The sequence below is a fragment of the Stomoxys calcitrans genome, unplaced genomic scaffold (genome assembly GCF_963082655.1).
Source record: "Stomoxys calcitrans unplaced genomic scaffold, idStoCalc2.1 SCAFFOLD_122, whole genome shotgun sequence".
NCBI lineage: Eukaryota > Metazoa > Arthropoda > Insecta > Diptera > Muscidae > Stomoxys > Stomoxys calcitrans.
In genome coordinates, this window is record NW_026739341.1 from 16,937 (window position 1) to 38,307 (window position 21,371).

At 43.7% G+C, this 21,371-nt stretch overlaps 4 long non-coding RNA genes across 8 annotated transcripts; all 4 read right to left on the minus strand.

Moving 5' to 3' along the window:
* Positions 1–3,233: 3,233 nt before the first annotated feature.
* On the minus strand, positions 3,234–4,510 carry LOC131998443 (uncharacterized). 2 transcript variants are annotated; one of them, XR_009398700.1, is made up of 4 exons: positions 4,156–4,510; positions 3,827–4,058; positions 3,651–3,773; positions 3,234–3,578 (listed from the first exon to the last, which is right to left on the minus strand). It is a non-coding gene; the product is annotated as an uncharacterized LOC131998443 (long non-coding RNA). The 2 variants fall into 2 exon arrangements; XR_009398699.1 differs by having other exon boundaries at positions 3,827–4,510.
* Positions 4,511–5,797: 1,287 nt separating this feature from the next.
* LOC131998448 (uncharacterized) lies at positions 5,798–9,889 on the minus strand. 2 transcript variants are annotated; one of them, XR_009398708.1, is made up of 4 exons: positions 9,535–9,889; positions 9,206–9,437; positions 9,030–9,152; positions 5,798–8,957 (listed from the first exon to the last, which is right to left on the minus strand). It is a non-coding gene; the product is annotated as an uncharacterized LOC131998448 (long non-coding RNA). The 2 variants fall into 2 exon arrangements; XR_009398707.1 differs by having other exon boundaries at positions 9,206–9,889.
* Positions 9,890–11,174: 1,285 nt separating this feature from the next.
* Positions 11,175–15,266, minus strand: LOC131998451 (uncharacterized). 2 transcript variants are annotated; one of them, XR_009398715.1, is made up of 4 exons: positions 14,912–15,266; positions 14,583–14,814; positions 14,407–14,529; positions 11,175–14,334 (listed from the first exon to the last, which is right to left on the minus strand). It is a non-coding gene; the product is annotated as an uncharacterized LOC131998451 (long non-coding RNA). The 2 variants fall into 2 exon arrangements; XR_009398714.1 differs by having other exon boundaries at positions 14,583–15,266.
* Positions 15,267–19,366: 4,100 nt separating this feature from the next.
* LOC131998442 (uncharacterized) lies at positions 19,367–20,643 on the minus strand. 2 transcript variants are annotated; one of them, XR_009398698.1, is made up of 4 exons: positions 20,289–20,643; positions 19,960–20,191; positions 19,784–19,906; positions 19,367–19,711 (listed from the first exon to the last, which is right to left on the minus strand). It is a non-coding gene; the product is annotated as an uncharacterized LOC131998442 (long non-coding RNA). The 2 variants fall into 2 exon arrangements; XR_009398697.1 differs by having other exon boundaries at positions 19,960–20,643.
* Between the last annotated feature and the right edge of the window lie 728 nt (positions 20,644–21,371).

Genomic DNA, 21,371 nt, shown 5'->3' on the forward strand with positions numbered 1-21,371 from the left:
TGAAAGCCTTAATACTGTTTTCCAACCTTTGTGTTTTTCCCGGTGGATAGGAGAATTGCTGCGACTGTGAATTTCAGCTTTCTGGTGTGGCTGGATATTGGCGGTCGGCTGTCTGTGTGGCAGTGTGTTGTGACAAGGTGCTGGAATGTTGGAGAGGGTCGAGGACGGGATGATATGGCCACCCTACACTCGAAGGACTACCTGTGTAGGGGATATACTGGCATTAGAGGAGGGCTGGCAGTGTGACTAATGGCCTTTTTGATGCAACTAATATTTTGGCGTTCAAGCAGGGCAGTTTTGAGACACACTCGCGTTTCTGTGATGCATTGACTGAGGCGGCCGATGGCGCCGATTACTATTGGAGTGTTATTTCGCCGAATGGACGTTTCTTGGGCGTTAATTGATAAATACAGAGGAGAATGAAGAGAGATTTTGCTGCTGTCGTTTTTTGTTTCGCCAAATGGGCTTTATTTAATACCTACAGAGGAAAATAAAGGAGAAATTTTTAGCTGCCGTCGAAGTTTATGGAAATTGTTTTACTATATGGCGGATGCGGTCACTATATGTGTGTTATTGGTTAGGAAGATAACTACCGCTGTGCGTTGCGCAGGCTTGCTCGACGACTAATTTGGAAGATTTGGACATAGGTCCCTGGGAAATTGGTGATATTTCGATTTTTTGTTGTCCAAGCTGTTATGGCTGTATGCTGCGCACAGAGACAATTGGTACTTGACATGACAACTGGCACATGTGTGCTGAGCACGGGGGCGAATGGCCGTTGCCATGGCAGCTGTTATGTATGTGTCGCTGTTTTGTTATAACCGCGCTGTGGACCAGCAACTTCAATCTTCAGAATGTTGCGGCAATTTCGATTGCCTTTATGATTCACTGCAACTATTGTTGTTGCAATTTTTAAACAGGGGTCCTGTGACATTGTATATGTCCAGTTTTTCTTGTTGTAATTGTTGTTATCGCCGTTTTTTGTTGCTGTTTTCATAAGAAAGAAGACTGCAATTATCGTTATGAATTTAGTTATTGCATTCTCCCTGAGTTTTTTTCAGATTTTTGTCGCAATTTTGAAAAGAAGTTTTTGCGTTACTGTTGCGATTTTGACCATTGTAGATGTCCAGTTTTTCATGCTGTAATTGTTGTTATGGCCGCCTTTTGTTGCTGTTTCTCATGGGAAAGAACGCTGCAACTATTGCTATAAATTTAGTTGTTGCATATTCCCAAGATCTTTTTTCAGATTGTTGTCGCAATTTGAAAATAAGTTTCTTGTGTTGTTGTCGAAATTTGGCCATTACAACATCAGGCATTTTGCAGTCATCGTTGTGACGTCTCGATGGCTGAGACCGGTGAGGTTGCAGTTTTGACTACTGCAGCCGATTGATCTTTTGGTATAGCTGTGAGTTGCGGCTATCGATGGTGCAGTCCTTTATAGACTTTGCAGCACTTGTTGATGCAGATCTGTCACTCTTAAGGAGATTACTACTGCTGGCTGTTATTGCCACAATTACTGGCCGAAAGTGTTAATTATACTTCTGATGGGAGCGGCCGTTAAGGATAATTTTAATTTTCCTTGCTGTCATTACTATTATGACCAGGTTATACACATAAATGGGAAGCTAACAACTTGGGCTGTCGACCTTGATGCCACTGCTGATGGAGCAGTCGTTTTTTTCAGACAGAATCTCTCAGATTGTTGTCGCGATTTTGGGGGTAGGTTCTGTTGGGTTTCATTGCTCTGACATTTCGATGGCTGAGACTGTTGGTGTTACAGTTTTGGTTGCTGCAGTTTATTAGTCCTCAGACGGAGCTACGTTTTTGCAGCTATCGATGGTGCAGTCTTTTGTGGGCCCAGCAGTACTTGATGATGCAATTTTCGGCCTGAGGGATTTTCGCCTGTAGAAATGTTGCTGTTTTTATGGAAAGGAATGCTGCGATTATTTGTGGCAGTTCTAGTTGTTTGCAATTATTCCCTGAGTCTTTCAGATTGCTGTCGCGGTTTGCGGGGGTAAGATTTTCGTTTAGGTTTCATTGCTGTGACATTCCGATAGCCGAGACCATTGGTGTTGCAGTTTTGGCTGCTGCAGTTGATCGTTCTTCGGTTAGAGCTGCGACTTGCAACTATCGATGGTGCAGTCTTTTGTGGGTCTTGTAGTGCCTGATGATACAATTTTCGGTCTGAGCGATCTTCGCCTGTAGAATAGTCATTTTTAATAAGGTTACTGCTGCTGGTTGTTATTGCCACAATTGATGCAATATATACCGCTGTTATATTGCAATTTTCCTATTTGCGAGAAGTTTGTTGATACTAACACTTTTGTTTCCGTTGCAGAAATTGTTGCTGTCGAATGTTGCTGTTACTATTGCGGGACTGGCGCTATGGCAGAGAGGCCGATGTACTGTTGAAATTACGGCCATTATGACAAGAACTCTCAGGACTTTTGCTTGTCGTTCGGAGAATATTTCGAGGTGATTTTCGCCTGGTAGTTGGGACCTTGACTATTGCAATACGTTGACCCTGGAGACGGGCACATTTGCACTTGTGACCTTCTGCGTACTCCTTTTGACCTTCTACTTACCCTCCTTGACCTCATACTTACCCGGACTGGCCTTTTCCGGTTCCTTTAAAGTTACTGCTTTAATTTTCAACCCCCTTTTATCTTCGAGATTGGAAATTTTCCAGTCTGACGTGACATAGGGCTTGCCTACTAGTTATGAGATGGGAATTACTTTAGAGGAAGACAGGTGAGGGGTAGGTTTTAGGGAATCTGGGAGAATTGATTAATGAATTTGGGAGATCTGGAATGATTTATGACGGTCAGAGGATAGGACTGAGAATCGCCACGCGGCCCTTATGGCTAACTGGGGATAGATGTTGTGATGATGACGACAGGATAGGCGGGGGAAACCGTGGATAGGGGGGCTCCAGTTACCTACCATAGGGTTGCCGGATCCGCGGGCATTGACAACCCAAAGAACTGGGGATAGTCCTTTGCAGATTGACAATAGGATAGGCGGGGAAACGTGGAAAGGGAGGTTCCAGTTTCCTGCTATAAGGTTGCTAGATCCTCTGGCCTTGACTACATAAGAACAATATGAAGGGATGGGTAGGAGGAGGAAATGAATAGGACGAAAGGAATTGGAGAAGTAATGACCTCACATGTGTGAGGCACAATTAATAACGTGGTGGCGTTAGTCTGAAACGAAGAGAAGAATTATGACGTATATATGAGGGCGTACGAGGTGTATAGCCGGGACGACACCACTGATAATTTATATTTTGACGACGATAGGTAATACTGGTGGGCAAACCCCGGGAATAGGTGACACTATAAGGCAGCCAGTTGTGACGATGATATTAAGAGACGGGCTGCCAGGAATCCCAGTTACACCAGAGGTCCTCATCGCTGTGCATATTCGGTTGCGGTTGCTGGAGGACAGGCGGAGCCTCTCTTGCGGTTACGAGTGTGGAAATGGTAGACACTGAATCGGGGAAGTCATTTTCAGTTACGGACGTAGAGATGGTGGACTCTGAGTCGGAAAAGTCACTTGCATGTAGACTAATCGATGGACTAAGGAAAGAAGTGAGGGAGATAAGTTGAGATTCCTGACTTAGAAAAATGGGCTGACTATCACTGTCATACCTGGGTGTTGGAAAGGGAACACATAGACTAGTGGACGGAGTAACCGTACGAGATCCAAACTTTTTTGTCAGATTGCTCACAGATACATCCGAAGCGGGTGTGTCCGACCGGACATTTGGACTACTGGAGGTCGGAAATAAGACACAGACGGAAAACTATTGTAACACATGACTTACCTAGGACCATTATTGGACCCTTTTCCATTACGGACCGCACGGGTTCTCGCTTCGCCTTCTTTTCCGGCGCCGCATTCGGTTTCTTCATTATCGATTTCTAGTTTTATTTTTTTGACAGGTGATGCAGATAGTGACAGGTGATGCAGTAGCACCCCTGACAGACAGAATAAATTCACGAAAGGCTTCACGGGTGGTGGGAAACACCTGTTGAGACAGGACTATGCCGGACATACTGCGGATGGAGGTAAGAGAGAACAGAGACACTTATGAGGTGGTCATAGACAGGACACAGTGATTCCTTTGATGCAAGGAATAACGCTCTGACACACCTGTCTTTCGCAATGAACACAATAGATCTTTTAGATCTGATTTTCGAACACGACTGGTTTGCACTAATCACACGGATAATTAATTTTCACACACACACAGGTTAAGGGTCTATACGCCCTTGTGCAGTTTACTTGAATGACTGGCTCCGACACACGGAACTCAGACACGATCTGACGGGCTTTTTTCATAAACCCTCACGCTTGTATGTATGGGCAATTTACGATAGTCTTTATGAATATTGACTAGAATAATACGTGATGAGGAATTCAGGAGGTACAGGACCAGAGTTTGAATTCCCTTACAGGTTTTATGTATTTTCTCTCTGAATGTTAGACGCCGACTGACTTTTTCTTCATGTATTTCGGTTTAATTCAAATTTCGATTATCGAATTCCGATTGAAGTGCAACAACGGCAAAGGAGCCGGCCATCGACCAAGGTAGTTAAGTACAGGATGAAAATGTCTAAGGTTTGTGGACGAGAAATCCAGAGGAGGCCTTCCCGCCGAAAAAGGAAAGTCATCGATAATTCATTAGTCGGGGCATCGGCAGTCATTGTCCAGGGTGATTGGACATGGGATGAGGAAAAAAGGGACCTTCACACGAGATCGAAGGGAGAATATTTTCTTCTCTTTTATTTTTCTGTTATACAAAACGATTTCCTGCCAACTAATGACGACTTCCAACAGGGAATTTCTGTGCGTAACAGATTCTGCATTTAGGAAGGAATACTGATTTCTATTGATCCTGATAGTTCATCGGTTTTGCACATAGGTAGCTTCCGCTGGGGCTCCCCGAAGAACGATTTTTCGCGCCAATCTTCTAGTATATGACGCCACTGCTCTCTCCACTTTCTTATTTCAGATTGTTCTTATTTTATTATAATTTTATTGATTTTTACTATTATAATCCTATATATGATTTTTCCTGAGAGGAGATCTGCAATTGATAGTACGACTTCGACGACTTTCCCTTAATGGACTTATAGTTTTTTGATAACCCTGTTTAACATACCATGAGTTTCTTCACGACTCAGAATTGTTATCGATATGCCTTATTGGAAATCGATTAATGTAAAGACAGATAGATTTATCTACCCTTTGGATAGACCAGCTGGTCATATAAGGACAGGCCAACCGGCAACACAACGGGCAGGAGTTTCTTTTATAAATAATTTCCTGCAAATTTCACACACTTTGCAGGAAGGGTATCCGTCCCGGGCTGTGAAAGCCTTAATACTGTTTTCCAACCTTTGTGTTTTTCCCGGTGGATAGGAGAATTGCTGCGACTGTGAATTTCAGCTTTCTGGTGTGGCTGGATATTGGCGGTCGGCTGTCTGTGTGGCAGTGTGTTGTGACAAGGTGCTGGAATGTTGGAGAGGGTCGAGGACGGGATGATATGGCCACCCTACACTCGAAGGACTACCTGTGTAGGGGATATACTGGCATTAGAGGAGGGCTGGCAGTGTGACTAATGGCCTTTTTGATGCAACTAATATTTTGGCGTTCAAGCAGGGCAGTTTTGAGACACACTCGCGTTTCTGTGATGCATTGACTGAGGCGGCCGATGGCGCCGATTACTATTGGAGTGTTATTTCGCCGAATGGACGTTTCTTGGGCGTTAATTGATAAATACAGAGGAGAATGAAGAGAGATTTTGCTGCTGTCGTTTTTTGTTTCGCCAAATGGGCTTTATTTAATACCTACAGAGGAAAATAAAGGAGAAATTTTTAGCTGCCGTCGAAGTTTATGGAAATTGTTTTACTATATGGCGGATGCGGTCACTATATGTGTGTTATTGGTTAGGAAGATAACTACCGCTGTGCGTTGCGCAGGCTTGCTCGACGACTAATTTGGAAGATTTGGACATAGGTCCCTGGGAAATTGGTGATATTTCGATTTTTTGTTGTCCAAGCTGTTATGGCTGTATGCTGCGCACAGAGACAATTGGTACTTGACATGACAACTGGCACATGTGTGCTGAGCACGGGGGCGAATGGCCGTTGCCATGGCAGCTGTTATGTATGTGTCGCTGTTTTGTTATAACCGCGCTGTGGACCAGCAACTTCAATCTTCAGAATGTTGCGGCAATTTCGATTGCCTTTATGATTCACTGCAACTATTGTTGTTGCAATTTTTAAACAGGGGTCCTGTGACATTGTATATGTCCAGTTTTTCTTGTTGTAATTGTTGTTATCGCCGTTTTTTGTTGCTGTTTTCATAAGAAAGAAGACTGCAATTATCGTTATGAATTTAGTTATTGCATTCTCCCTGAGTTTTTTTCAGATTTTTGTCGCAATTTTGAAAAGAAGTTTTTGCGTTACTGTTGCGATTTTGACCATTGTAGATGTCCAGTTTTTCATGCTGTAATTGTTGTTATGGCCGCCTTTTGTTGCTGTTTCTCATGGGAAAGAACGCTGCAACTATTGCTATAAATTTAGTTGTTGCATATTCCCAAGATCTTTTTTCAGATTGTTGTCGCAATTTGAAAATAAGTTTCTTGTGTTGTTGTCGAAATTTGGCCATTACAACATCAGGCATTTTGCAGTCATCGTTGTGACGTCTCGATGGCTGAGACCGGTGAGGTTGCAGTTTTGACTACTGCAGCCGATTGATCTTTTGGTATAGCTGTGAGTTGCGGCTATCGATGGTGCAGTCCTTTATAGACTTTGCAGCACTTGTTGATGCAGATCTGTCACTCTTAAGGAGATTACTACTGCTGGCTGTTATTGCCACAATTACTGGCCGAAAGTGTTAATTATACTTCTGATGGGAGCGGCCGTTAAGGATAATTTTAATTTTCCTTGCTGTCATTACTATTATGACCAGGTTATACACATAAATGGGAAGCTAACAACTTGGGCTGTCGACCTTGATGCCACTGCTGATGGAGCAGTCGTTTTTTTCAGACAGAATCTCTCAGATTGTTGTCGCGATTTTGGGGGTAGGTTCTGTTGGGTTTCATTGCTCTGACATTTCGATGGCTGAGACTGTTGGTGTTACAGTTTTGGTTGCTGCAGTTTATTAGTCCTCAGACGGAGCTACGTTTTTGCAGCTATCGATGGTGCAGTCTTTTGTGGGCCCAGCAGTACTTGATGATGCAATTTTCGGCCTGAGGGATTTTCGCCTGTAGAAATGTTGCTGTTTTTATGGAAAGGAATGCTGCGATTATTTGTGGCAGTTCTAGTTGTTTGCAATTATTCCCTGAGTCTTTCAGATTGCTGTCGCGGTTTGCGGGGGTAAGATTTTCGTTTAGGTTTCATTGCTGTGACATTCCGATAGCCGAGACCATTGGTGTTGCAGTTTTGGCTGCTGCAGTTGATCGTTCTTCGGTTAGAGCTGCGACTTGCAACTATCGATGGTGCAGTCTTTTGTGGGTCTTGTAGTGCCTGATGATACAATTTTCGGTCTGAGCGATCTTCGCCTGTAGAATAGTCATTTTTAATAAGGTTACTGCTGCTGGTTGTTATTGCCACAATTGATGCAATATATACCGCTGTTATATTGCAATTTTCCTATTTGCGAGAAGTTTGTTGATACTAACACTTTTGTTTCCGTTGCAGAAATTGTTGCTGTCGAATGTTGCTGTTACTATTGCGGGACTGGCGCTATGGCAGAGAGGCCGATGTACTGTTGAAATTACGGCCATTATGACAAGAACTCTCAGGACTTTTGCTTGTCGTTCGGAGAATATTTCGAGGTGATTTTCGCCTGGTAGTTGGGACCTTGACTATTGCAATACGTTGACCCTGGAGACGGGCACATTTGCACTTGTGACCTTCTGCGTACTCCTTTTGACCTTCTACTTACCCTCCTTGACCTCATACTTACCCGGACTGGCCTTTTCCGGTTCCTTTAAAGTTACTGCTTTAATTTTCAACCCCCTTTTATCTTCGAGATTGGAAATTTTCCAGTCTGACGTGACATAGGGCTTGCCTACTAGTTATGAGATGGGAATTACTTTAGAGGAAGACAGGTGAGGGGTAGGTTTTAGGGAATCTGGGAGAATTGATTAATGAATTTGGGAGATCTGGAATGATTTATGACGGTCAGAGGATAGGACTGAGAATCGCCACGCGGCCCTTATGGCTAACTGGGGATAGATGTTGTGATGATGACGACAGGATAGGCGGGGGAAACCGTGGATAGGGGGGCTCCAGTTACCTACCATAGGGTTGCCGGATCCGCGGGCATTGACAACCCAAAGAACTGGGGATAGTCCTTTGCAGATTGACAATAGGATAGGCGGGGGAAACCGTGGAAAGGGAGGTTCCAGTTTCCTGCTATAAGGTTGCTAGATCCTCTGGCCTTGACTACATAAGAACAATATGAAGGGATGGGTAGGAGGAGGAAATGAATAGGACGAAAGGAATTGGAGAAGTAATGACCTCACATGTGTGAGGCACAATTAATAACGTGGTGGCGTTAGTCTGAAACGAAGAGAAGAATTATGACGTATATATGAGGGCGTACGAGGTGTATAGCCGGGACGACACCACTGATAATTTATATTTTGACGACGATAGGTAATACTGGTGGGCAAACCCCGGGAATAGGTGACACTATAAGGCAGCCAGTTGTGACGATGATATTAAGAGACGGGCTGCCAGGAATCCCAGTTACACCAGAGGTCCTCATCGCTGTGCATATTCGGTTGCGGTTGCTGGAGGACAGGCGGAGCCTCTCTTGCGGTTACGAGTGTGGAAATGGTAGACACTGAATCGGGGAAGTCATTTTCAGTTACGGACGTAGAGATGGTGGACTCTGAGTCGGAAAAGTCACTTGCATGTAGACTAATCGATGGACTAAGGAAAGAAGTGAGGGAGATAAGTTGAGATTCCTGACTTAGAAAAATGGGCTGACTATCACTGTCATACCTGGGTGTTGGAAAGGGAACACATAGACTAGTGGACGGAGTAACCGTACGAGATCCAAACTTTTTTGTCAGATTGCTCACAGATACATCCGAAGCGGGTGTGTCCGACCGGACATTTGGACTACTGGAGGTCGGAAATAAGACACAGACGGAAAACTATTGTAACACATGACTTACCTAGGACCATTATTGGACCCTTTTCCATTACGGACCGCACGGGTTCTCGCTTCGCCTTCTTTTCCGGCGCCGCATTCGGTTTCTTCATTATCGATTTCTAGTTTTATTTTTTTGACAGGTGATGCAGATAGTGACAGGTGATGCAGTAGCACCCCTGACAGACAGAATAAATTCACGAAAGGCTTCACGGGTGGTGGGAAACACCTGTTGAGACAGGACTATGCCGGACATACTGCGGATGGAGGTAAGAGAGAACAGAGACACTTATGAGGTGGTCATAGACAGGACACAGTGATTCCTTTGATGCAAGGAATAACGCTCTGACACACCTGTCTTTCGCAATGAACACAATAGATCTTTTAGATCTGATTTTCGAACACGACTGGTTTGCACTAATCACACGGATAATTAATTTTCACACACACACAGGTTAAGGGTCTATACGCCCTTGTGCAGTTTACTTGAATGACTGGCTCCGACACACGGAACTCAGACACGATCTGACGGGCTTTTTTCATAAACCCTCACGCTTGTATGTATGGGCAATTTACGATAGTCTTTATGAATATTGACTAGAATAATACGTGATGAGGAATTCAGGAGGTACAGGACCAGAGTTTGAATTCCCTTACAGGTTTTATGTATTTTCTCTCTGAATGTTAGACGCCGACTGACTTTTTCTTCATGTATTTCGGTTTAATTCAAATTTCGATTATCGAATTCCGATTGAAGTGCAACAACGGCAAAGGAGCCGGCCATCGACCAAGGTAGTTAAGTACAGGATGAAAATGTCTAAGGTTTGTGGACGAGAAATCCAGAGGAGGCCTTCCCGCCGAAAAAGGAAAGTCATCGATAATTCATTAGTCGGGGCATCGGCAGTCATTGTCCAGGGTGATTGGACATGGGATGAGGAAAAAAGGGACCTTCACACGAGATCGAAGGGAGAATATTTTCTTCTTTTATTTTTCTGTTATACAAAACGATTTCCTGCCAACTAATGACGACTTCCAACAGGGAATTTCTGTGCGTAACAGATTCTGCATTTAGGAAGGAATACTGATTTCTATTGATCCTGATAGTTCATCGGTTTTGCACATAGGTAGCTTCCGCTGGGGCTCCCCGAAGAACGATTTTTCGCGCCAATCTTCTAGTATATGACGCCACTGCTCTCTCCACTTTCTTATTTCAGATTGTTCTTATTTTATTATAATTTTATTGATTTTTACTATTATAATCCTATATATGATTTTTCCTGAGAGGAGATCTGCAATTGATAGTACGACTTCGACGACTTTCCCTTAATGGACTTATAGTTTTTTGATAACCCTGTTTAACATACCATGAGTTTCTTCACGACTCAGAATTGTTATCGATATGCCTTATTGGAAATCGATTAATGTAAAGACAGATAGATTTATCTACCCTTTGGATAGACCAGCTGGTCATATAAGGACAGGCCAACCGGCAACACAACGGGCAGGAGTTTCTTTTATAAATAATTTCCTGCAAATTTCACACACTTTGCAGGAAGGGTATCCGTCCCGGGCTGTGAAAGCCTTAATACTGTTTTCCAACCTTTGTGTTTTTCCCGGTGGATAGGAGAATTGCTGCGACTGTGAATTTCAGCTTTCTGGTGTGGCTGGATATTGGCGGTCGGCTGTCTGTGTGGCAGTGTGTTGTGACAAGGTGCTGGAATGTTGGAGAGGGTCGAGGACGGGATGATATGGCCACCCTACACTCGAAGGACTACCTGTGTAGGGGATATACTGGCATTAGAGGAGGGCTGGCAGTGTGACTAATGGCCTTTTTGATGCAACTAATATTTTGGCGTTCAAGCAGGGCAGTTTTGAGACACACTCGCGTTTCTGTGATGCATTGACTGAGGCGGCCGATGGCGCCGATTACTATTGGAGTGTTATTTCGCCGAATGGACGTTTCTTGGGCGTTAATTGATAAATACAGAGGAGAATGAAGAGAGATTTTGCTGCTGTCGTTTTTTGTTTCGCCAAATGGGCTTTATTTAATACCTACAGAGGAAAATAAAGGAGAAATTTTTAGCTGCCGTCGAAGTTTATGGAAATTGTTTTACTATATGGCGGATGCGGTCACTATATGTGTGTTATTGGTTAGGAAGATAACTACCGCTGTGCGTTGCGCAGGCTTGCTCGACGACTAATTTGGAAGATTTGGACATAGGTCCCTGGGAAATTGGTGATATTTCGATTTTTTGTTGTCCAAGCTGTTATGGCTGTATGCTGCGCACAGAGACAATTGGTACTTGACATGACAACTGGCACATGTGTGCTGAGCACGGGGGCGAATGGCCGTTGCCATGGCAGCTGTTATGTATGTGTCGCTGTTTTGTTATAACCGCGCTGTGGACCAGCAACTTCAATCTTCAGAATGTTGCGGCAATTTCGATTGCCTTTATGATTCACTGCAACTATTGTTGTTGCAATTTTTAAACAGGGGTCCTGTGACATTGTATATGTCCAGTTTTTCTTGTTGTAATTGTTGTTATCGCCGTTTTTTGTTGCTGTTTTCATAAGAAAGAAGACTGCAATTATCGTTATGAATTTAGTTATTGCATTCTCCCTGAGTTTTTTTCAGATTTTTGTCGCAATTTTGAAAAGAAGTTTTTGCGTTACTGTTGCGATTTTGACCATTGTAGATGTCCAGTTTTTCATGCTGTAATTGTTGTTATGGCCGCCTTTTGTTGCTGTTTCTCATGGGAAAGAACGCTGCAACTATTGCTATAAATTTAGTTGTTGCATATTCCCAAGATCTTTTTTCAGATTGTTGTCGCAATTTGAAAATAAGTTTCTTGTGTTGTTGTCGAAATTTGGCCATTACAACATCAGGCATTTTGCAGTCATCGTTGTGACGTCTCGATGGCTGAGACCGGTGAGGTTGCAGTTTTGACTACTGCAGCCGATTGATCTTTTGGTATAGCTGTGAGTTGCGGCTATCGATGGTGCAGTCCTTTATAGACTTTGCAGCACTTGTTGATGCAGATCTGTCACTCTTAAGGAGATTACTACTGCTGGCTGTTATTGCCACAATTACTGGCCGAAAGTGTTAATTATACTTCTGATGGGAGCGGCCGTTAAGGATAATTTTAATTTTCCTTGCTGTCATTACTATTATGACCAGGTTATACACATAAATGGGAAGCTAACAACTTGGGCTGTCGACCTTGATGCCACTGCTGATGGAGCAGTCGTTTTTTTCAGACAGAATCTCTCAGATTGTTGTCGCGATTTTGGGGGTAGGTTCTGTTGGGTTTCATTGCTCTGACATTTCGATGGCTGAGACTGTTGGTGTTACAGTTTTGGTTGCTGCAGTTTATTAGTCCTCAGACGGAGCTACGTTTTTGCAGCTATCGATGGTGCAGTCTTTTGTGGGCCCAGCAGTACTTGATGATGCAATTTTCGGCCTGAGGGATTTTCGCCTGTAGAAATGTTGCTGTTTTTATGGAAAGGAATGCTGCGATTATTTGTGGCAGTTCTAGTTGTTTGCAATTATTCCCTGAGTCTTTCAGATTGCTGTCGCGGTTTGCGGGGGTAAGATTTTCGTTTAGGTTTCATTGCTGTGACATTCCGATAGCCGAGACCATTGGTGTTGCAGTTTTGGCTGCTGCAGTTGATCGTTCTTCGGTTAGAGCTGCGACTTGCAGCTATCGATGGTGCAGTCTTTTGTGGGTCTTGTAGTGCCTGATGATACAATTTTCGGTCTGAGCGATCTTCGCCTGTAGAATAGTCATTTTTAATAAGGTTACTGCTGCTGGTTGTTATTGCCACAATTGATGCAATATATACCGCTGTTATATTGCAATTTTCCTATTTGCGAGAAGTTTGTTGATACTAACACTTTTGTTTCCGTTGCAGAAATTGTTGCTGTCGAATGTTGCTGTTACTATTGCGGGACTGGCGCTATGGCAGAGAGGCCGATGTACTGTTGAAATTACGGCCATTATGACAAGAACTCTCAGGACTTTTGCTTGTCGTTCGGAGAATATTTCGAGGTGATTTTCGCCTGGTAGTTGGGACCTTGACTATTGCAATACGTTGACCCTGGAGACGGGCACATTTGCACTTGTGACCTTCTGCGTACTCCTTTTGACCTTCTACTTACCCTCCTTGACCTCATACTTACCCGGACTGGCCTTTTCCGGTTCCTTTAAAGTTACTGCTTTAATTTTCAACCCCCTTTTATCTTCGAGATTGGAAATTTTCCAGTCTGACGTGACATAGGGCTTGCCTACTAGTTATGAGATGGGAATTACTTTAGAGGAAGACAGGTGAGGGGTAGGTTTTAGGGAATCTGGGAGAATTGATTAATGAATTTGGGAGATCTGGAATGATTTATGACGGTCAGAGGATAGGACTGAGAATCGCCACGCGGCCCTTATGGCTAACTGGGGATAGATGTTGTGATGATGACGACAGGATAGGCGGGGGAAACCGTGGATAGGGGGGCTCCAGTTACCTACCATAGGGTTGCCGGATCCGCGGGCATTGACAACCCAAAGAACTGGGGATAGTCCTTTGCAGATTGACAATAGGATAGGCGGGGGAAACCGTGGAAAGGGAGGTTCCAGTTTCCTGCTATAAGGTTGCTAGATCCTCTGGCCTTGACTACATAAGAACAATATGAAGGGATGGGTAGGAGGAGGAAATGAATAGGACGAAAGGAATTGGAGAAGTAATGACCTCACATGTGTGAGGCACAATTAATAACGTGGTGGCGTTAGTCTGAAACGAAGAGAAGAATTATGACGTATATATGAGGGCGTACGAGGTGTATAGCCGGGACGACACCACTGATAATTTATATTTTGACGACGATAGGTAATACTGGTGGGCAAACCCCGGGAATAGGTGACACTATAAGGCAGCCAGTTGTGACGATGATATTAAGAGACGGGCTGCCAGGAATCCCAGTTACACCAGAGGTCCTCATCGCTGTGCATATTCGGTTGCGGTTGCTGGAGGACAGGCGGAGCCTCTCTTGCGGTTACGAGTGTGGAAATGGTAGACACTGAATCGGGGAAGTCATTTTCAGTTACGGACGTAGAGATGGTGGACTCTGAGTCGGAAAAGTCACTTGCATGTAGACTAATCGATGGACTAAGGAAAGAAGTGAGGGAGATAAGTTGAGATTCCTGACTTAGAAAAATGGGCTGACTATCACTGTCATACCTGGGTGTTGGAAAGGGAACACATAGACTAGTGGACGGAGTAACCGTACGAGATCCAAACTTTTTTGTCAGATTGCTCACAGATACATCCGAAGCGGGTGTGTCCGACCGGACATTTGGACTACTGGAGGTCGGAAATAAGACACAGACGGAAAACTATTGTAACACATGACTTACCTAGGACCATTATTGGACCCTTTTCCATTACGGACCGCACGGGTTCTCGCTTCGCCTTCTTTTCCGGCGCCGCATTCGGTTTCTTCATTATCGATTTCTAGTTTTATTTTTTTGACAGGTGATGCAGATAGTGACAGGTGATGCAGTAGCACCCCTGACAGACAGAATAAATTCACGAAAGGCTTCACGGGTGGTGGGAAACACCTGTTGAGACAGGACTATGCCGGACATACTGCGGATGGAGGTAAGAGAGAACAGAGACACTTATGAGGTGGTCATAGACAGGACACAGTGATTCCTTTGATGCAAGGAATAACGCTCTGACACACCTGTCTTTCGCAATGAACACAATAGATCTTTTAGATCTGATTTTCGAACACGACTGGTTTGCACTAATCACACGGATAATTAATTTTCACACACACACAGGTTAAGGGTCTATACGCCCTTGTGCAGTTTACTTGAATGACTGGCTCCGACACACGGAACTCAGACACGATCTGACGGGCTTTTTTCATAAACCCTCACGCTTGTATGTATGGGCAATTTACGATAGTCTTTATGAATATTGACTAGAATAATACGTGATGAGGAATTCAGGAGGTACAGGACCAGAGTTTGAATTCCCTTACAGGTTTTATGTATTTTCTCTCTGAATGTTAGACGCCGACTGACTTTTTCTTCATGTATTTCGGTTTAATTCAAATTTCGATTATCGAATTCCGATTGAAGTGCAACAACGGCAAAGGAGCCGGCCATCGACCAAGGTAGTTAAGTACAGGATGAAAATGTCTAAGGTTTGTGGACGAGAAATCCAGAGGAGGCCTTCCCGCCGAAAAAGGAAAGTCATCGATAATTCATTAGTCGGGGCATCGGCAGTCATTGTCCAGGGTGATTGGACATGGGATGAGGAAAAAAGGGACCTTCACACGAGATCGAAGGGAGAATATTTTCTTCTCTTTTATTTTTCTGTTATACAAAACGATTTCCTGCCAACTAATGACGACTTCCAACAGGGAATTTCTGTGCGTAACAGATTCTGCATTTAGGAAGGAATACTGATTTCTATTGATCCTGATAGTTCATCGGTTTTGCACATAGGTAGCTTCCGCTGGGGCTCCCCGAAGAACGATTTTTCGCGCCAATCTTCTAGTATATGACGCCACTGCTCTCTCCACTTTCTTATTTCAGATTGTTCTTATTTTATTATAATTTTATTGATTTTTACTATTATAATCCTATATATGATTTTTCCTGAGAGGAGATCTGCAATTGATAGTACGACTTCGACGACTTTCCCTTAATGGACTTATAGTTTTTTGATAACCCTGTTTAACATACCATGAGTTTCTTCACGACTCAGAATTGTTATCGATATGCCTTATTGGAAATCGATTAATGTAAAGACAGATAGATTTATCTACCCTTTGGATAGACCAGCTGGTCATATAAGGACAGGCCAACCGGCAACACAACGGGCAGGAGTTTCTTTTATAAATAATTTCCTGCAAATTTCACACACTTTGCAGGAAGGGTATCCGTCCCGGGCTGTGAAAGCCTTAATACTGTTTTCCAACCTTTGTGTTTTTCCCGGTGGATAGGAGAATTGCTGCGACTGTGAATTTCAGCTTTCTGGTGTGGCTGGATATTGGCGGTCGGCTGTCTGTGTGGCAGTGTGTTGTGACAAGGTGCTGGAATGTTGGAGAGGGTCGAGGACGGGATGATATGGCCACCCTACACTCGAAGGACTACCTGTGTAGGGGATATACTGGCATTAGAGGAGGGCTGGCAGTGTGACTAATGGCCTTTTTGATGCAACTAATATTTTGGCGTTCAAGCAGGGCAGTTTTGAGACACACTCGCGTTTCTGTGATGCATTGACTGAGGCGGCCGATGGCGCCGATTACTATTGGAGTGTTATTTCGCCGAATGGACGTTTCTTGGGCGTTAATTGATAAATACAGAGGAGAATGAAGAGAGATTTTGCTGCTGTCGTTTTTTGTTTCGCCAAATGGGCTTTATTTAATACCTACAGAGGAAAATAAAGGAGAAATTTTTAGCTGCCGTCGAAGTTTATGGAAATTGTTTTACTATATGGCGGATGCGGTCACTATATGTGTGTTATTGGTTAGGAAGATAACTACCGCTGTGCGTTGCGCAGGCTTGCTCGACGACTAATTTGGAAGATTTGGACATAGGTCCCTGGGAAATTGGTGATATTTCGATTTTTTGTTGTCCAAGCTGTTATGGCTGTATGCTGCGCACAGAGACAATTGGTACTTGACATGACAACTGGCACATGTGTGCTGAGCACGGGGGCGAATGGCCGTTGCCATGGCAGCTGTTATGTATGTGTCGCTGTTTTGTTATAACCGCGCTGTGGACCAGCAACTTCAATCTTCAGAATGTTGCGGCAATTTCGATTGCCTTTATGATTCACTGCAACTATTGTTGTTGCAATTTTTAAACAGGGGTCCTGTGACATTGTATATGTCCAGTTTTTCTTGTTGTAATTGTTGTTATCGCCGTTTTTTGTTGCTGTTTTCATAAGAAAGAAGACTGCAATTATCGTTATGAATTTAGTTATTGCATTCTCCCTGAGTTTTTTTCAGATTTTTGTCGCAATTTTGAAAAGAAGTTTTTGCGTTACTGTTGCGATTTTGACCATTGTAGATGTCCAGTTTTTCATGCTGTAATTGTTGTTATGGCCGCCTTTTGTTGCTGTTTCTCATGGGAAAGAACGCTGCAACTATTGCTATAAATTTAGTTGTTGCATATTCCCAAGATCTTTTTTCAGATTGTTGTCGCAATTTGAAAATAAGTTTCTTGTGTTGTTGTCGAAATTTGGCCATTACAACATCAGGCATTTTGCAGTCATCGTTGTGACGTCTCGATGGCTGAGACCGGTGAGGTTGCAGTTTTGACTACTGCAGCCGATTGATCTTTTGGTATAGCTGTGAGTTGCGGCTATCGATGGTGCAGTCCTTTATAGACTTTGCAGCACTTGTTGATGCAGATCTGTCACTCTTAAGGAGATTACTACTGCTGGCTGTTATTGCCACAATTACTGGCCGAAAGTGTTAATTATACTTCTGATGGGAGCGGCCGTTAAGGATAATTTTAATTTTCCTTGCTGTCATTACTATTATGACCAGGTTATACACATAAATGGGAAGCTAACAACTTGGGCTGTCGACCTTGATGCCACTGCTGATGGAGCAGTCGTTTTTTTCAGACAGAATCTCTCAGATTGTTGTCGCGATTTTGGGGGTAGGTTCTGTTGGGTTTCATTGCTCTGACATTTCGATGGCTGAGACTGTTGGTGTTACAGTTTTGGTTGCTGCAGTTTATTAGTCCTCAGACGGAGCTACGTTTTTGCAGCTATCGATGGTGCAGTCTTTTGTGGGCCCAGCAGTACTTGATGATGCAATTTTCGGCCTGAGGGATTTTCGCCTGTAGAAATGTTGCTGTTTTTATGGAAAGGAATGCTGCGATTATTTGTGGCAGTTCTAGTTGTTTGCAATTATTCCCTGAGTCTTTCAGATTGCTGTCGCGGTTTGCGGGGGTAAGATTTTCGTTTAGGTTTCATTGCTGTGACATTCCGATAGCCGAGACCATTGGTGTTGCAGTTTTGGCTGCTGCAGTTGATCGTTCTTCGGTTAGAGCTGCGACTTGCAACTATCGATGGTGCAGTCTTTTGTGGGTCTTGTAGTGCCTGATGATACAATTTTCGGTCTGAGCGATCTTCGCCTGTAGAATAGTCATTTTTAATAAGGTTACTGCTGCTGGTTGTTATTGCCACAATTGATGCAATATATACCGCTGTTATATTGCAATTTTCCTATTTGCGAGAAGTTTGTTGATACTAACACTTTTGTTTCCGTTGCAGAAATTGTTGCTGTCGAATGTTGCTGTTACTATTGCGGGACTGGCGCTATGGCAGAGAGGCCGATGTACTGTTGAAATTACGGCCATTATGACAAGAACTCTCAGGACTTTTGCTTGTCGTTCGGAGAATATTTCGAGGTGATTTTCGCCTGGTAGTTGGGACCTTGACTATTGCAATACGTTGACCCTGGAGACGGGCACATTTGCACTTGTGACCTTCTGCGTACTCCTTTTGACCTTCTACTTACCCTCCTTGACCTCATACTTACCCGGACTGGCCTTTTCCGGTTCCTTTAAAGTTACTGCTTTAATTTTCAACCCCCTTTTATCTTCGAGATTGGAAATTTTCCAGTCTGACGTGACATAGGGCTTGCCTACTAGTTATGAGATGGGAATTACTTTAGAGGAAGACAGGTGAGGGGTAGGTTTTAGGGAATCTGGGAGAATTGATTAATGAATTTGGGAGATCTGGAATGATTTATGACGGTCAGAGGATAGGACTGAGAATCGCCACGCGGCCCTTATGGCTAACTGGGGATAGATGTTGTGATGATGACGACAGGATAGGCGGGGGAAACCGTGGATAGGGGGGCTCCAGTTACCTACCATAGGGTTGCCGGATCCGCGGGCATTGACAACCCAAAGAACTGGGGATAGTCCTTTGCAGATTGACAATAGGATAGGCGGGGAAACGTGGAAAGGGAGGTTCCAGTTTCCTGCTATAAGGTTGCTAGATCCTCTGGCCTTGACTACATAAGAACAATATGAAGGGATGGGTAGGAGGAGGAAATGAATAGGACGAAAGGAATTGGAGAAGTAATGACCTCACATGTGTGAGGCACAATTAATAACGTGGTGGCGTTAGTCTGAAACGAAGAGAAGAATTATGACGTATATATGAGGGCGTACGAGGTGTATAGCCGGGACGACACCACTGATAATTTATATTTTGACGACGATAGGTAATACTGGTGGGCAAACCCCGGGAATAGGTGACACTATAAGGCAGCCAGTTGTGACGATGATATTAAGAGACGGGCTGCCAGGAATCCCAGTTACACCAGAGGTCCTCATCGCTGTGCATATTCGGTTGCGGTTGCTGGAGGACAGGCGGAGCCTCTCTTGCGGTTACGAGTGTGGAAATGGTAGACACTGAATCGGGGAAGTCATTTTCAGTTACGGACGTAGAGATGGTGGACTCTGAGTCGGAAAAGTCACTTGCATGTAGACTAATCGATGGACTAAGGAAAGAAGTGAGGGAGATAAGTTGAGATTCCTGACTTAGAAAAATGGGCTGACTATCACTGTCATACCTGGGTGTTGGAAAGGGAACACATAGACTAGTGGACGGAGTAACCGTACGAGATCCAAACTTTTTTGTCAGATTGCTCACAGATACATCCGAAGCGGGTGTGTCCGACCGGACATTTGGACTACTGGAGGTCGGAAATAAGACACAGACGGAAAACTATTGTAACACATGACTTACCTAGGACCATTATTGGACCCTTTTCCATTACGGACCGCACGGGTTCTCGCTTCGCCTTCTTTTCCGGCGCCGCATTCGGTTTCTTCATTATCGATTTCTAGTTTTATTTTTTTGACAGGTGATGCAGATAGTGACAGGTGATGCAGTAGCACCCCTGACAGACAGAATAAATTCACGAAAGGCTTCACGGGTGGTGGGAAACACCTGTTGAGACAGGACTATGCCGGACATACTGCGGATGGAGGTAAGAGAGAACAGAGACACTTATGAGGTGGTCATAGACAGGACACAGTGATTCCTTTGATGCAAGGAATAACGCTCTGACACACCTGTCTTTCGCAATGAACACAATAGATCTTTTAGATCTGATTTTCGAACACGACTGGTTTGCACTAATCACACGGATAATTAATTTTCACACACACACAGGTTAAGGGTCTATACGCCCTTGTGCAGTTTACTTGAATGACTGGCTCCGACACACGGAACTCAGACACGATCTGACGGGCTTTTTTCATAAACCCTCACGCTTGTATGTATGGGCAATTTACGATAGTCTTTATGAATATTGACTAGAATAATACGTGATGAGGAATTCAGGAGGTACAGGACCAGAGTTTGAATTCCCTTACAGGTTTTATGTATTTTCTCTCTGAATGTTAGACGCCGACTGACTTTTTCTTCATGTATTTCGGTTTAATTCAAATTTCGATTATCGAATTCCGATTGAAGTGCAACAACGGCAAAGGAGCCGGCCATCGACCAAGGTAGTTAAGTACAGGATGAAAATGTCTAAGGTTTGTGGACGAGAAATCCAGAGGAGGCCTTCCCGCCGAAAAAGGAAAGTCATCGATAATTCATTAGTCGGGGCATCGGCAGTCATTGTCCAGGGTGATTGGACATGGGATGAGGAAAAAAGGGACCTTCACACGAGATCGAAGGGAGAATATTTTCTTCTTTTATTTTTCTGTTATACAAAACGATTTCCTGCCAACTAATGACGACTTCCAACAGGGAATTTCTGTGCGTAACAGATTCTGCATTTAGGAAGGAATACTGATTTCTATTGATCCTGATAGTTCATCGGTTTTGCACATAGGTAGCTTCCGCTGGGGCTCCCCGAAGAACGATTTTTCGCGCCAATCTTCTAGTATATGACGCCACTGCTCTCTCCACTTTCTTATTTCAGATTGTTCTTATTTTATTATAATTTTATTGATTTTTACTATTATAATCCTATATATGATTTTTCCTGAGAGGAGATCTGCAATTGATAGTACGACTTCGACGACTTTCCCTTAATGGACTTATAGTTTTTTGATAACCCTGTTTAACATACCATGAGTTTCTTCACGACTCAGAATTGTTATCGATATGCCTTATTGGAAATCGATTAATGTAAAGACAGATAG